This window comes from Chrysemys picta, chromosome 5 (genome assembly GCF_011386835.1).
Source record: "Chrysemys picta bellii isolate R12L10 chromosome 5, ASM1138683v2, whole genome shotgun sequence".
Lineage (NCBI taxonomy): Eukaryota > Metazoa > Chordata > Testudines > Emydidae > Chrysemys > Chrysemys picta.
In genome coordinates, this window is record NC_088795.1 from 13,592,027 (window position 1) to 13,605,051 (window position 13,025).

Consider the following 13,025-nt stretch of genomic DNA (forward strand, 5'->3'; position numbering starts at 1 on the left):
CCTGGACTGAGCTCGGCTTTGCTTGACTGGATCCAAGGACAGGGCCCTTTGACATTGTACTTGCCTGTAGAGCACCACATATATATCTTTCGTGTCCTATAAAGATGAATTACAATAATAAGAGAAACTTCATGAAGTCAAAGCACATTTGAAGGTGATGGCATTCTCGCATATTGTATAGCTGGTCTAAGATGAATGTGGCACCGTGAATAGTGTTGTTATTCTTAAGGTTGCCAGGAATGAATATGAATCAGGAATATGAATTCCACTGCTTGGAGACTACTGTGTGTTGGGTTGAAAGTGATGGAGCAGAGCATTGGCATGAAGGAGGAAAACAAGAAGGAATCTTTTATGCATCGACACGGGCCTTGCTGGTTAAAATAGACAAGGATAAGTAACCTGCAGAGGCTGAGAGGACATAAGTCATTTGAGGAACAGGAAAATATCATAATGTGATGCATAAATTCTATGAGGTAATAAATAAAAATGATCTATTTTAAAAACGGAAGACAAGGGGAGCGAGGTAATATCTTGTGTTGGACCAACTTCTGTTGGTGAGAGAGACAAGCTTACACAGAGCTGAAGAAGACCTGCAGAGGAGCTCCGTGTAGCTAGAAAGCTCGTCTCTTTTACCAACAGAAGTCGGTCCAATAAAAGATTTTACCTCACCCGTCTTATCTCGTTAATATCTGAGACCAACACAGCTACAACAACACTGCAAACTTGAAAAAAAAACACTTGACAAGGGCACAGATGGCTGCATAATTACCTGCCTTTAAATGTCACGAGACAGAGAAGGGAGGAAGAATTGGCAGAGAGATTTTTTTTTTTTAACATGCAAAATGAAAATCTGTGAAAGATGAGAGCCAAATCCTCAGCATTGTTCCACTGAATTAAATGCAAAGAGGCCAATTTATGTTAAATGAAGATCTAGCCGTGGGACTTTACCAAAGCCATGCTTTGAAAGGATAAGAAATAGGTTTTGACAGATAAGATACTTGCAGTAAATGACTTTGTATGAGTGTGGATGCACTGAAGGCCACTATAGTCAGGTAAGAGTTTTTGTTTGGAGATGTACTGAAATTTAAAAACAAAATGGCAAAAACAGCATTTATTGCACCCAATTGTCACATGCAGTTGTTTTTTAGATCAAACAACCCATTGAACACAGTCAAACAGCAAAGAAATGAAATTCTGAATGAGACCAGAATGAAGTTTATGAATAAAAAAACCTTTCAAGCCCTAGGAAGGGCCTATGCATCAAATGCACAGTATTAAATAATGCTTTGGGAAGGATAACTCCCTCCCTTTGAAGAGTTGTATAGCACTCTAGGCTCAACTCCTGAGCCCTGGACCTATCCCAAGATGTGAGGGGTGGAGGGGGGCGGGGGGAGAATCCTCTCTCACATGCTGTCCAAGCCCCTCTGCACACAGAGAATGGAGGTCAGGGCTGCCAAGTGCCTCTCATGTGACAGTCACGCGTGTGTAGCCCAGCTGCCTGTCCAAATCTCAGTCTCAATATCGGGTGTCTGGCTGAGATGCGGGCAGAAGCTGCAGAGCCCACTGTTGGCTGCTAGAGAATGCTGTGGGACTTGGCTTCAGGACGTCAGGTCTCCTGTCTGTCATCCCCACTACAGAAGGGGAAAGGGGTTCAGTACTAGCCCCAGGCACACCGGCCCCCAGGCGGTGACACTCTGCCCGCAGCCAAACTCCAGACCATGAGAAAGATCCCTGCATCCCAGCCAGACCAGACTCCACTACCCCCAGCGACACCCCAGGCCCCTGCTCTCCAAAGAGACCTCAGCCCCCCAGCTTTCCTCCTAGACAACACCCATTCACCAACCCCAGCTCTGTTATATCCCAGGATCCACCCATCCCCAACAGCACCCAGGACCCACCCGCATACCTGAGCCATACATGCACCCACCCCTGAAAGCGCCCCGCTACCCTCAAGCAGCACCCAGACACTCCCAGCTATTTCAGACCCACTCCACCACCCAATACCCAGCAAACACCCTTATCCAGACACACATACCCCCAGCACCCTCGTGTCACGGCTCTGGGCAACTGCACTTGTATTCCCCCTCTATGGTCCAGCAAGGGCACCCACTCTAGGTTTCCAGCTCCCCAGCCATGGCTTATCTCTCTCTTGTCTGACCAGGGATTTCCAGGCTGAATAGTTCCCTACCCTCACTGTGTTATTCCCCAGCAAGGCAGACTGCTGACCCCCACCTGCTTTACTTCTCCCCTCAGAGATGGCACGCAGTATTATTGCCACAGATTAAACTACCCCACAACTCTTTCTAAGCAAGCACATTTATTCTTAAGGTAAAAGTATTATGCTGAAAACATATTAAAACAATAAAATAACTTACAGGCATGGTAACAGGTTTACCAGAGATCAGCCCCTGATTCCAACAAGGGCTCTGGATGGTGGACAGTTCTTCCAGTCCCACATCGGGATTTCCCTGTGGTTACAAGTTCATCACAGCGTCAGCTCAGAACAAGCACCCTCATGAGTAAGTCAGTCTTTGAACTTTCCCCTCAGGGCAAAGCTTCAAAGGCTCAGTCAGTAGGTGAGAATTTGCAGTCCCCTCTTCCAAATTCTTCCTAGAAATTCCACATCACACGTATTGTCCCAACAGATGTTTAGTGTCTGCTACATTGTTCAGCATAGTCTTTCGAAGCTCACAGTACTTCTCAGATATTGCACGGAGGCCTATCTACAAGTTCTCTACAATCCCACGCTAATACATGAACATTTGCATTTTTAATACACTGGTCTCCTAAAATACCTACATTTAATTCAGTAAGGCTTAATCGTAATTCAGTCAAGTTTGTCCAGGATACTACAAGAAATGGCCATAATTGTCCCACCCCCATTTAATCCCAAATTCCTAGACAGCCTCACACCTCCATACCTACTCCAGTCAGGGCTGTCAAGTTTCATGTAGAACCCTGACCCACCTGCAACCCTGCTCGGGAAGGGCCTATTTCCCATCACCTGAAATTTATGGTCACATGCAAATTAGTTGAAATTATGCAAATATTGTAAAATACGCACATACCTAGAAGTGCTGGCCTTATCCTCTATGGAAGGTGACAAGGTGGCTGATAGCTTGCTAGAAATGAGAAAAGGAGGGATTTCCCCAGTGAGGTATTGTCCAACTATATATCAATCCTGCTCTAAAGTTTATGGGAGAAGTATAGGGTCAACAATTCCAGTCTTCCTCATATACCCCAAGATTAGCAGGCTGGTTGACCAGTTTAATGGAGTCATAACTATGAAGTTAAAAACTTTTGCCAGTCAGCACCCACATGACCGAGATGCAAGGAAGTGCCTAAAGGTTTCTCTTCTTTGGAACGCAAGTATGGCAGGAGGATCAGGGAACCCATGGACATGGTAAGGTGTGAATGGAAAGGCAGCACCTCAGAGGCAGGGTGAGTCTGTGGTGGGATATATGCTGAACTTCCACAAAACAACTTGGGGAGTGTGGGGAGGCGGTGTGTGCCGGACACCTGAGTGGGCGGGGCTAGAGCACTCCAAGCCCGCCCCCCAGCAGGTCAGGTGCCAGACAGGAAGTATAAGAGCCCAACCCCAGAGCTCACTCGAGAGGCAACCACTGGAGAGACCGGATGCCTCCAGCCCAGCTCCTGCTGGGAAGACTCCAGTAACCAGCGGCGGACCTGGAGATTGGCCTGACCGGCTGATACTCTACGCAGACTAGTGTGTGGGAGAGTCGCTGAGCCTACCCCTCACCAGCTACCCCGAGGATCCAATGGGGACTGACCCCCCTGAGGACACCACCTTGACACAGGTACCTCCAGAGAGGGGGTTGGGAAGTAGCCCGGGAGCAGCCGACCCGAGTCTGGCTGCAACACTGCCCAAACCCATGTCCGTGTGTTGCGTCCGGGATCCCCACTGACACAGCAGCGGGCCTTTGGCTGCTGCTAGGGCCCCGGGCTGGGACACAGTGGAGTGGGAGGGCCTGCGTCCCCCCTCCCACCCACCTCGCGGGTGGCCGTCTCCCCCTCTCCCAGGCTGCTCAGAGCCTGACGCCTGGGTGTGTGATTTACCTGTTTTCTCAGCCCCTGCTGGATGGCTTGAGCCAGGACTCCTGCGGCCCGACTGATTCCCCAGGGGCCAGTGCAGGGACTAAGGGAGGCGGTGTGGTTCCCCGCCGCCCCGGAGAGGGACAAGCCTCGACGAACCCTCCCTACACGGAATTAACAGGGATGGCATGTGAGAATCATGACAAGATCCAGAGGAAGCAGAAAATGTGCTTGACTGCACCGCATGTGCTAGGACATGGGATTGGGTTTACAGAGAGGCAAACACAGACAGACTGATTACCAGTCAACCAATTAATACCTGATAGCCGAGGAAGATGACAGAGGTTAGTTTTAGATTTAGAATATATCCCCCCAGCCAGACTGAAATACATATCCCCAAGAACAGTGGAAAAGGCCAATCAATAAGCAGCCTGATGGATTAGGCAGGGACTCACAGAACAACCCGTGAGGTGCTACGCTTATGTCTAAACGCCCATTGGAGAGAGAGTAACCTGACTTGGGGGAAGGAAGGGTTAGAAAAAAATGCTTTGGAAGGGAAAAAAAGAAGGCTTCACCTAGACCTGGTCTACACTGGGCGGGGATCGATCGAGGATACGCAACTTCAGCTACAAGAATAGAGTAGCTGAAGTCGACACATCTTAGTTCGCCTTACCTCGCGTCCTCACGACGCGGGATCAATGGCCGCGGCTCCCCCATTGATTTTGCTTCTGCCTCTCGCCGAGCTGGAGTTAATCAGTCGACGGGAGAGTGATCGGGGATCGATTTATCGCGTCTACACTACACGCGATAAATCAATCCCCGATAGATCGATCGCTACCCGCAGATCCAGCGGGTAGTGTAGACGTACCCCAATATGCTAATGAGCTTGAATACTGGAGCCTTGAGAAAGAGGTTTTATGGGAGAGGAGGGAAATTCTTGCTCTCTGGACAAGATGGGGACTGGCACACTCCTCACAGAAGAGGTCAGAGCTAGGCCTTGCTCTTTAAACATGTGAGCCTTTCTTTTCGTTAAGTAAGCTGAGAGTACCTCAGCTAGTGGAGATTATGGGGAGTTTGATCTCGATCTGTCAAGCAAGCTGTTTTTGCTATAACAGAGAGAAAATGGAATTACTAAATCTTGATTTAAGCAGTTGTACTGTTGTGTGGGTGTTTTCAAGCAGCTAGTGTCCAAGGAGAAAAGAACCCTGAAACCTTGAAGGAGAGGTGCTGGCCAGTAAGGAAACCTGCTCAGTCTTAATCAAAGAGCAAGCGCAGAGTTATCCTCTCTCAGTGAGATGTATTGCAAAAGGCTACCGCGGTAACACACTGGGAAATGCTTAACGGAGACTTCAGTTGGCTGATGGTTGGGTCATAAAGTTCTGCCTTTCTCAGCTGTGGGTTCTGCAAAACATGCATTGTAAGGTTTCAGAGTAGCAGCCGTGTTAGTCTGTATCCGCAAAAAGAACAGGAGTACTTGTGGCACCTTAGAGACTAACAAAGTGGGCTGTAGTCCATGAAATCTTATGCTCTAATAAATTTGTTATGCATTGTAAGTTGCCATTGTGTGTAACAGAATTTATAGCGAATGGGTTTCTCTTTTTTAAAATAGGAAAACTGAAATTACTAGGGGACTTTCAATTTACAGTAGAACCTCAGAGTTACCAACACCTTGGGAATGGAGGTTGTTTGTAACTCTGAAATGTTCATAACTCTGAACAAAACGTTATGGTTCTTTTAAAAGTTTACAACTGAACATTGACTTAGTTCAGCTTTGAAACTTTACTATGCAGAGGGAAAATGCTGCTTTTAAATGAAATAAGCACAGAAACAGTTTCCTTACCTTGTCAAATCTTTTTTTTTAAACTTTCCCTTTATTTTTTTAGTAGTTTACAGTTAATACAGTACTATAGTGTATTTGCTTTCCCCCCCATCTGCTGCTGCCTGATTGCATATTTCTGGATTCAAATGAGGTGTGTGGTTGACCAGTCAGTTCGTAAATCTGGTGTTTATAACGTTGAGGTTCTACTGTAGTTGAAAAGTCTATGACACAAAGGTAATTCAGGGGATGAACTGGATCTGTAAGCAAATGGACTACCTTATTTGCCTTCTGAAGCTTGGATTCCAGCCTGACATGGACCCCTTGGGAAAATGAGTTTGATGGTCTGCTTTCAGTTCTTCTTTATAAACATCACAAAACTAATGTACTAAAGATAAAAAGAAGCTCAAGACAAGAACAGCAGAAGTATTGTAGGTCCAACTGAGGGACATTGGCAGAGCTGTTGAGAAATTTGCCTGGCACCTGCTTGTGCTGTCAAGGGATCTAACATGATATGTGTGTAACTCCCATTAATGTTAACGAGAGCTAGGAACACATTAAATGAGGACTTGACCCAGATCCCTGGCTCAAGCCAGTGCTGTTAGACCCTCACTTTCACAAGCACAAAATTCAAACACAAGTGAAAAAAATTATTCTTTACTAAATTGAGCTGCTAGTATTTTCAGTGCTAGGTGGAAAAAATAGGATTTTATCTGTTCTTATTCAGACCATTTTGTTTTACTCTTGAATGAAATATCACTTGCTATAATTCTGAGAAATTGATTATGAGATCACCTTCCAGACTACTTTTCTGAAGCAGAGATTGAAAATTATGAATAGAATAATGTGAACACAGGTAGCCACATACAAATCAGCATCACGCTTTTTCTCACTAATTAACACCTTCCTCGGTACCCTGAGCAGACAAGCCAGGATTTGGGAGCTATGGAAACTGAACTGCCATATGGACTGGAACAGGAGTGGCATTTCCTAGTTTGTGGGGATGGAAATGATGTGGGGACGTTTGCACAGCTAATAACCACTCTTTGCTGGATGAACAGAGAACTTCAGTCTCAAGGGCTGCTAATGTGATATGTTCTAGTCCACTTACATTTTTAATAAATGAATAAAATCATATTAAAAAGGCTCGGGTAGAAAAAGTCAGAGTAATCTATTTGGTCAAGGACTTCTTGTAGTGTCATATTTAAGACATTTTCCTTCTTTATGTATCAGCAGACATGACATGAGATCTTCTGGATAATGATTTATATATTACATAAGGAGAGAAAAGTCAGATGGAAATTTATAAAACTTTTCAAGAATTGAGAAAGAAAGATCTTACCAAATAGCCAGTATGTTTTTCTTAAACTGTATCACAGCATAATTATCTTAAGAGTTTAAAGTGCACTAGCAGTTAGAATCCTGCCTGGGGAAAAATGAGTGAGAGCTTTAAGGTTTAGTTTGTATGTGTGTTGCTGATTTTCCTTTGAAGCTGTATGTGTTTGTTCTTATTAACATTCACCAAGAAGTCTGAAGGAATGCCTAACATAGTGAATGCTAATGGGAAGGGGGTAGGTTTAGCAGATAAAATAAAAAAAGAACAAGTTAAAAATCACTTAGAAAAGTTAGATGCCTGCAAGTCACCCGGGCCTGATGAAATGCATCCTAGAATACTCAAGGAGCTAATAGAGGAGGTATCTGAGCCTCTAGCTATTCTCTTTGGAAAATCATGGGAGACGGGAGAGATTCCAGAAGACTGAAAAAGGGCAAATATAGTGCCCATCTATAAAAAGGGAAATAAAAACAACCCAGGAAACTACAGACCAGTTAGTTTAACTTCTGTGCCAGGGAAGATAATGGAGCAAGTAATTAAGGAAATCATCTGCAAACACTTGGAAGGTGGTAAGGTGATAGGGAACAGCCAGCATGGATTTGTGAAGAACAAATCATGTCAAACCAATCTGATAGCTTTCTTTGATAGGATAACGAGCCTTGTGGATAAGGGTGAAGCTGTGGATGTGGTATACCTAGACTTTAGTAAGGCATTTGATACGGTCTCGCATGATATTCTTATCGATAAACTAGGCAAATACAATTTAGATGGGGCTACTATAAGGTGGGTGCATAACTGGCTGGATAACCGTACTCAGAGAGTTGTTATTAATGGTTCCCAATCCTGCTGAAAGGCATAACGAGTGGGGTACCGCAGGGGTCTGTTTTGGGACCGGCTCTGTTCAATATCTTCATCAACGACTCAGATATTAGCATAGAAAGTACGCTTATTAAGTTTGCGGATGATACCAAACTGGGAGGGATTGCAACTGCTTTGGAGGACAGGGTCATAATTCAAAATGATCTGGACAAATTGGAGTAATGGTCTGAGTTAAACAGGATGAAGTTTAACAAAGACAAATGCAAAGTGCTCCACTTAGGAAGAAAAAATCAGTTTCACACATACAGAATGGGAAGAGACTGTCTAGGAAGGAGTACGACAGAAAGGGATCTAGGGGTTATAGTGGACCACAAGCTAAATATGAGTCAACAGTGTGATGCTGTTGCAAAAAAAAGCAAACATGATTCTGGGATGTATTAACAGGTGTGTTGTGAGCAAGACACAATCTTCCGCTCTTCTCTGCTCTGGTTAGGCCTCAGCTGGAGTATTGTGTCCAGTTCTGGGCACCGCATTTTAAAAAAGATGTGGAGAAATTGGAAAGGGTCCAGAGAAGAGCAACAAGAATGATTAAAGGTCTTGAGAACATGACCTATGAAGGAAGGCTGAAAGAATTGGGTTTGTTTAGTTTGGAAAAGAGAAGACCGAGAGGGGACATGATAGCAGTTTTCAGGTATTTAAAAGGGTGTCATAAGGAGGAGGGAGAAAACTTGTTCACCTTAGCCTCTAAAGATAGAACAAGAAGCAATGGGTTTAAACTGCAGCAAGGGAGGTCTAGGTTGGACATTAGGAAAAAGTTCCTAACTGTCAGGATGGTTAAACACTGGAATAAATTGCCTAGGGAGGTTGTGGAATCTCCATCTCTGGAGATGTTTAAGAGTAAGTTAGATAAATGTCTATCAGGAATGGTCTAGACAGTATTTGGTCCTGCCATGTGGGCAGGGGACTGGACTCGATGACCTCTCGATGTCCCTTCCAGTCCTAGAATCTATGAAACTCATTTACTGGTGAAACCCCAGTTTGGTAAATTGAGTGCCACTACCAGTAATCAAATATACAAACAAACCTCTCAGTTTTGAGATGGTTTTGTCATAACTAAAAAAATAAAATTCCATTGGAAATGGGGAGCTAATTCTTCATCCTAAAAGTAATGGCTGAATTATAAAAACGGCTGATATACTCCTCCCTTCTCTGATTGTATTCCCTTGCCATATCTAAGACAGGCCATGTGGAAGCATACTCCCTCCAGTATATGTGGTCAATGGTTATCCCCTGCCACTCCATCTGCTTGATATTTGTTCTGGACTCTTATGCCCAAGGACAGGTCAGCCATGGAAGATCACAGTGAGGCATTGGAAGCTGAGAGCATCTCTGCTCCATCAAGCATCTGTCCATGCTCAGAAGAAACCTCTGTATCTGCAGACCCTCGTTGTTCCACTTCAAGGGACTGAACTTCCCAATTCTTCCTCCCCAAGCTGTCCTGCCCACTGAGTAAGCTCCCCCAGTCTCTCACAGCCCTGCCCCTCACAATCCAGGAGAGGCAGAGGACTCAAGATTCACCATGAACTTCTTGTTCCCATAGAGGGTCATCCAGAGGAGTAGACCCTAGAAACCACTCATACCCCTAAGCTCTCTGTGGGATAGTTATGGAATGAAAGAATTAAAGATAATTTTCTTAACCAAAATTAAGCTATCTGTTTGCTTTCTAGTTTGTGGTGGTAAGTAGAAAAAAGGTCCTAATCAGCAAGCACGGGAAGGCCGTGAGAACAATGAGTTAGAAGACCAGAATGTAATGGGAAGGATGTGTGGTTTAAAAAGTAACTAATAAAATACAGGAAAGTTTTCTCTCAATGAGAGGAGGCTGTAGCTACAAGCCAAAGAAAAACTGTCTTGTAAAAAATAAGCATGAACCTTCCCACGCACCACTGTTTTCTTGAAACTGAGGCCCATGTGAAGAAAAGGGCAACAGAAGAAAAACTGTTGATAAGAAAGGTGGGAGGAGGAGGAGGCCTTAGAAAAAGAAAAGTAGCAAGGGTGAACTGTCCCTGACTGGGTTTTATTGACACTAGCAATTTTGTTTGCCGAAGAGCCATACATTTGAGTTTGTTCATCGGATCCAGTCCAATCACACTGGGCCGAGCCGGGATTAAAGGACTCTTCTCTGGTCTGTTCAAATGTGAGTATAAATGATCATAAATTTGTAACTGTTTTGTTACGGTCTGGGTGTTGTAAATGCTTATTGGTTAGGCTTGTATACATGTTTAGAGCAATAGTATGAATAGCATTTGGGCTTTGGATTTCATAAAAGAATTTATGGTGATGTTAATGTCTGCCCTATATTTTTAACATTCATAACTCAGAATTCCAACACTTTTTGACATGAAAGCAAAGCTGTCCATTGTATGCTTGGACTACAGGAAGAAGAACAGGAGTACTTGTGGCACCTTAGAGACTAACAAATTTATTAGAGCATAAGCTTTCGTGGACTACAGCCCACTTCTTCGGATGCATATGCTTATGCTCTAATAAATTTGTTAGTCTCTAAGGTGCCACAAGTACTCCTGTTCTTCTTTTTGCGGATACAGACTAACACGGCTGCTACTCTGAAACTTGGATTACAGGTTTACTTATTTGAGGGAAACGTATCCTGCCAGCACCCATCAGCCGAAGCACTGGGCTCCAACCCAACATAAAGAGACACCAAACTCTGCTGTGACGCTCCTGCCAAGCATTTCAAAAATCCTTATGTTACAGCAGCATGAAAGAAGGCTCTGCAGGTCAGCAAGGATTCCTAGCCTACACCATTTAGACACTCCTGATCTGGAGAAGACTTTTCTGTGACGCTTGACAAGCAAGACTCACCTTTGCATCGTACTTCTGAGCCATGCTGAGCTCTCTTCGGCGGCAGCCAAAGGTTGGGCTGTAGAGCTAGCAGACTTGAAGAACTTACATGCAGAACTGGCAATGCTCTTGGAGTTTGCAAGCTCCATAGACAGAAATTTTCTGTCACCACCAGAACCTGTAGCCCCAAAGTTTGCTCTTGCAATGATTACAATCACCACAGGTGAAAGGCTCCCTCTTGTGGAGCTCATATGCTACACAGGAGCATAAAGATTTCATTACAGAATCTGTTTCTGCATTAAAATATAGAGCTTACTAAACGGAAAAATGTCTGTGTAGATATTATCTATGATATTATTTTAATTATGCAGGTAGTACGGCTCAACAACAGCAAAAGTCATTACTGTGTATGTGAACAACTGAGATTTTACTCTCTATGAATGGACCTTGCCAATGAAAAATACTATTCTGAAAGCTAGACACAAAGCTTTGACTACAGAGCTATTACAGTAGCATACCGCCTTCCCCCAAACCACTCTAAGATTAGCTAGGAGAACATGAGTCTGTACTTATGCCTCCCTATGGCTCCTCCCTGGGGCACCTAAAACCACAATTAACTTCAGCAGACGTCTAGGGTGCCTAGCAAACTCAAGTGCAATAAAGCAAAAGGAGAAGTAATGTTAGAGTTGCTCACAGAACTGATCACTGAAGAAGACACTTTTCTAGGCTGCATCGCTCATTTTTCAACTGCAAAAAATATATGACAAAAATGCCCTCTTCTGTTTTATTCTCCTTCTCTGTGGTGAAGAACCTCACCTAATCACACAGGGTCTTATGAAGATAAGTTTATTAAAGCTTGTGGTGCACTCAGACACCATAATGAGATCACCATAGAAATGCCCGGGAGGAAATTAATAATGTATTCAGGGCAGGGTTTGGTTAGTGTGCGTTAAATAATACATGGGACCATACACACTGAATGAGGATAAACAGAAATATTGAAAAACTTTCCATTCAGAGGTCCGGGGGCTGGAACATTTCCACTGCAGGTGTGAATCAGCACAGGCAGTTCACTCCACAAGAAGCCGCAGAGCACAGGGGAGTGGTTTGGAAACAGGCCTGGGGAAGAATGGCACTTGTGCATCCATTGCCTCCTCAAATCTGCCAGCCAAAGGAGGATACTGCAGACCGGGGCCCATTTCTCTAATAAAACATAGACAGAGGTTCATTAAATATTCATCCCTTTGGAACCCTGCTTGTAATTTCTGTTACAGCTTGAGAACAGCTCGGTTTATGGCTACCCTTTGCCCTCAAATTATTTTTTAATTCAGTGAGGAAAAATGGCCTCAGCTGTAGGGAACTACATGTTGGGCATGAAGGTAAAGTGGCTTGTTCAGAATGTCCGGTGTTGGCTCCAGGCCATTCCATAAAGAATGACTTTGTGCACATCACATTCTACTGGCTAGAGATCTCCCTTGGAATAACATCAGCTGCTTCGTGCTCTGCTCCCATACCTGGCAGGTGCTCTTGGCAACAAGGAATTTGGCTTTTGTACCTTAGCAACTGTACTGTCAATCATTAGTTGTTTCCTGCATCTTTTCCCAGTGCCTGATGCTGAAGTCCTTGTCCATGCGAAATACCCACTGGTGTCAGGGAATGGGGAGTTAGACTTCTAATTTGCCATCTTGTATCATTACAGATTTTCATCTGCTCCATCCTTTCATTATGGAGTGAAATTCACCCCAGTGCAGTGTGCAAGTATTAAGATGATAAGAACAGCCATACTGGGTCAGACCAAAGGTCCATCTAGCCCAGTATCCTGTCTTCCGACAGTAAGCAATACCAGGTGCCCCAGAGGAAATGAACAGAACAGGTAATCATCAAGTGATCCATTCCCTGTCGCTCATTCCCAGCTTCTGGCAAACAGAGGCTAGGGACACCATTCCTGCCCATCCTGGCCAATAGCCATTGATGGACCTACCTTCCATGAAATTATCTAGTTCTGTTTTGACCCCTGTTATAGTCTTGGCCTTCCTAACATCCTCTGGCAAGGAATTCCACAGGTTGACTGTGTGCTGTGTGGAAAAAATACCACGCCATTTATGTGCCAATTTAAACCCTAATTTATGCTTTGTACTGGAACTC

At 44.3% G+C, this 13,025-nt stretch overlaps 1 protein-coding gene and 1 long non-coding RNA gene across 8 annotated transcripts in view; one reads left to right on the plus strand and one right to left on the minus strand.

Moving 5' to 3' along the window:
- NPFFR2 (neuropeptide FF receptor 2) overlaps nt 1-13,025 on the minus strand; it is a 45,433-nt gene that overhangs the window by 17,665 nt on the left and 14,743 nt on the right. For 2 of the 7 annotated variants that reach the window (XM_042856333.2, XM_065595952.1), the window contains exons 2-3: nt 3,069-3,122; nt 2,376-2,468 (exon numbers count right to left, since the gene is read on the minus strand). The exons of 3 other annotated variants lie outside the window; for them this stretch is intronic. The gene's annotated coding sequence lies outside the window, so the exon portion shown is untranslated. Of the gene's footprint in view, nt 1-2,375; nt 2,469-3,068; nt 3,123-4,077; nt 4,218-13,025 lie in introns of all 7 variants that reach the window. 2 more of the 7 variants (XM_065595948.1, XM_065595949.1) reach the window with 2 other exon arrangements.
- On the plus strand, nt 9,636-11,639 carry LOC135983535 (uncharacterized). Its single transcript, XR_010601211.1, has 2 exons — nt 9,636-10,215; nt 10,661-11,639. It is a non-coding gene; the product is annotated as an uncharacterized LOC135983535 (long non-coding RNA).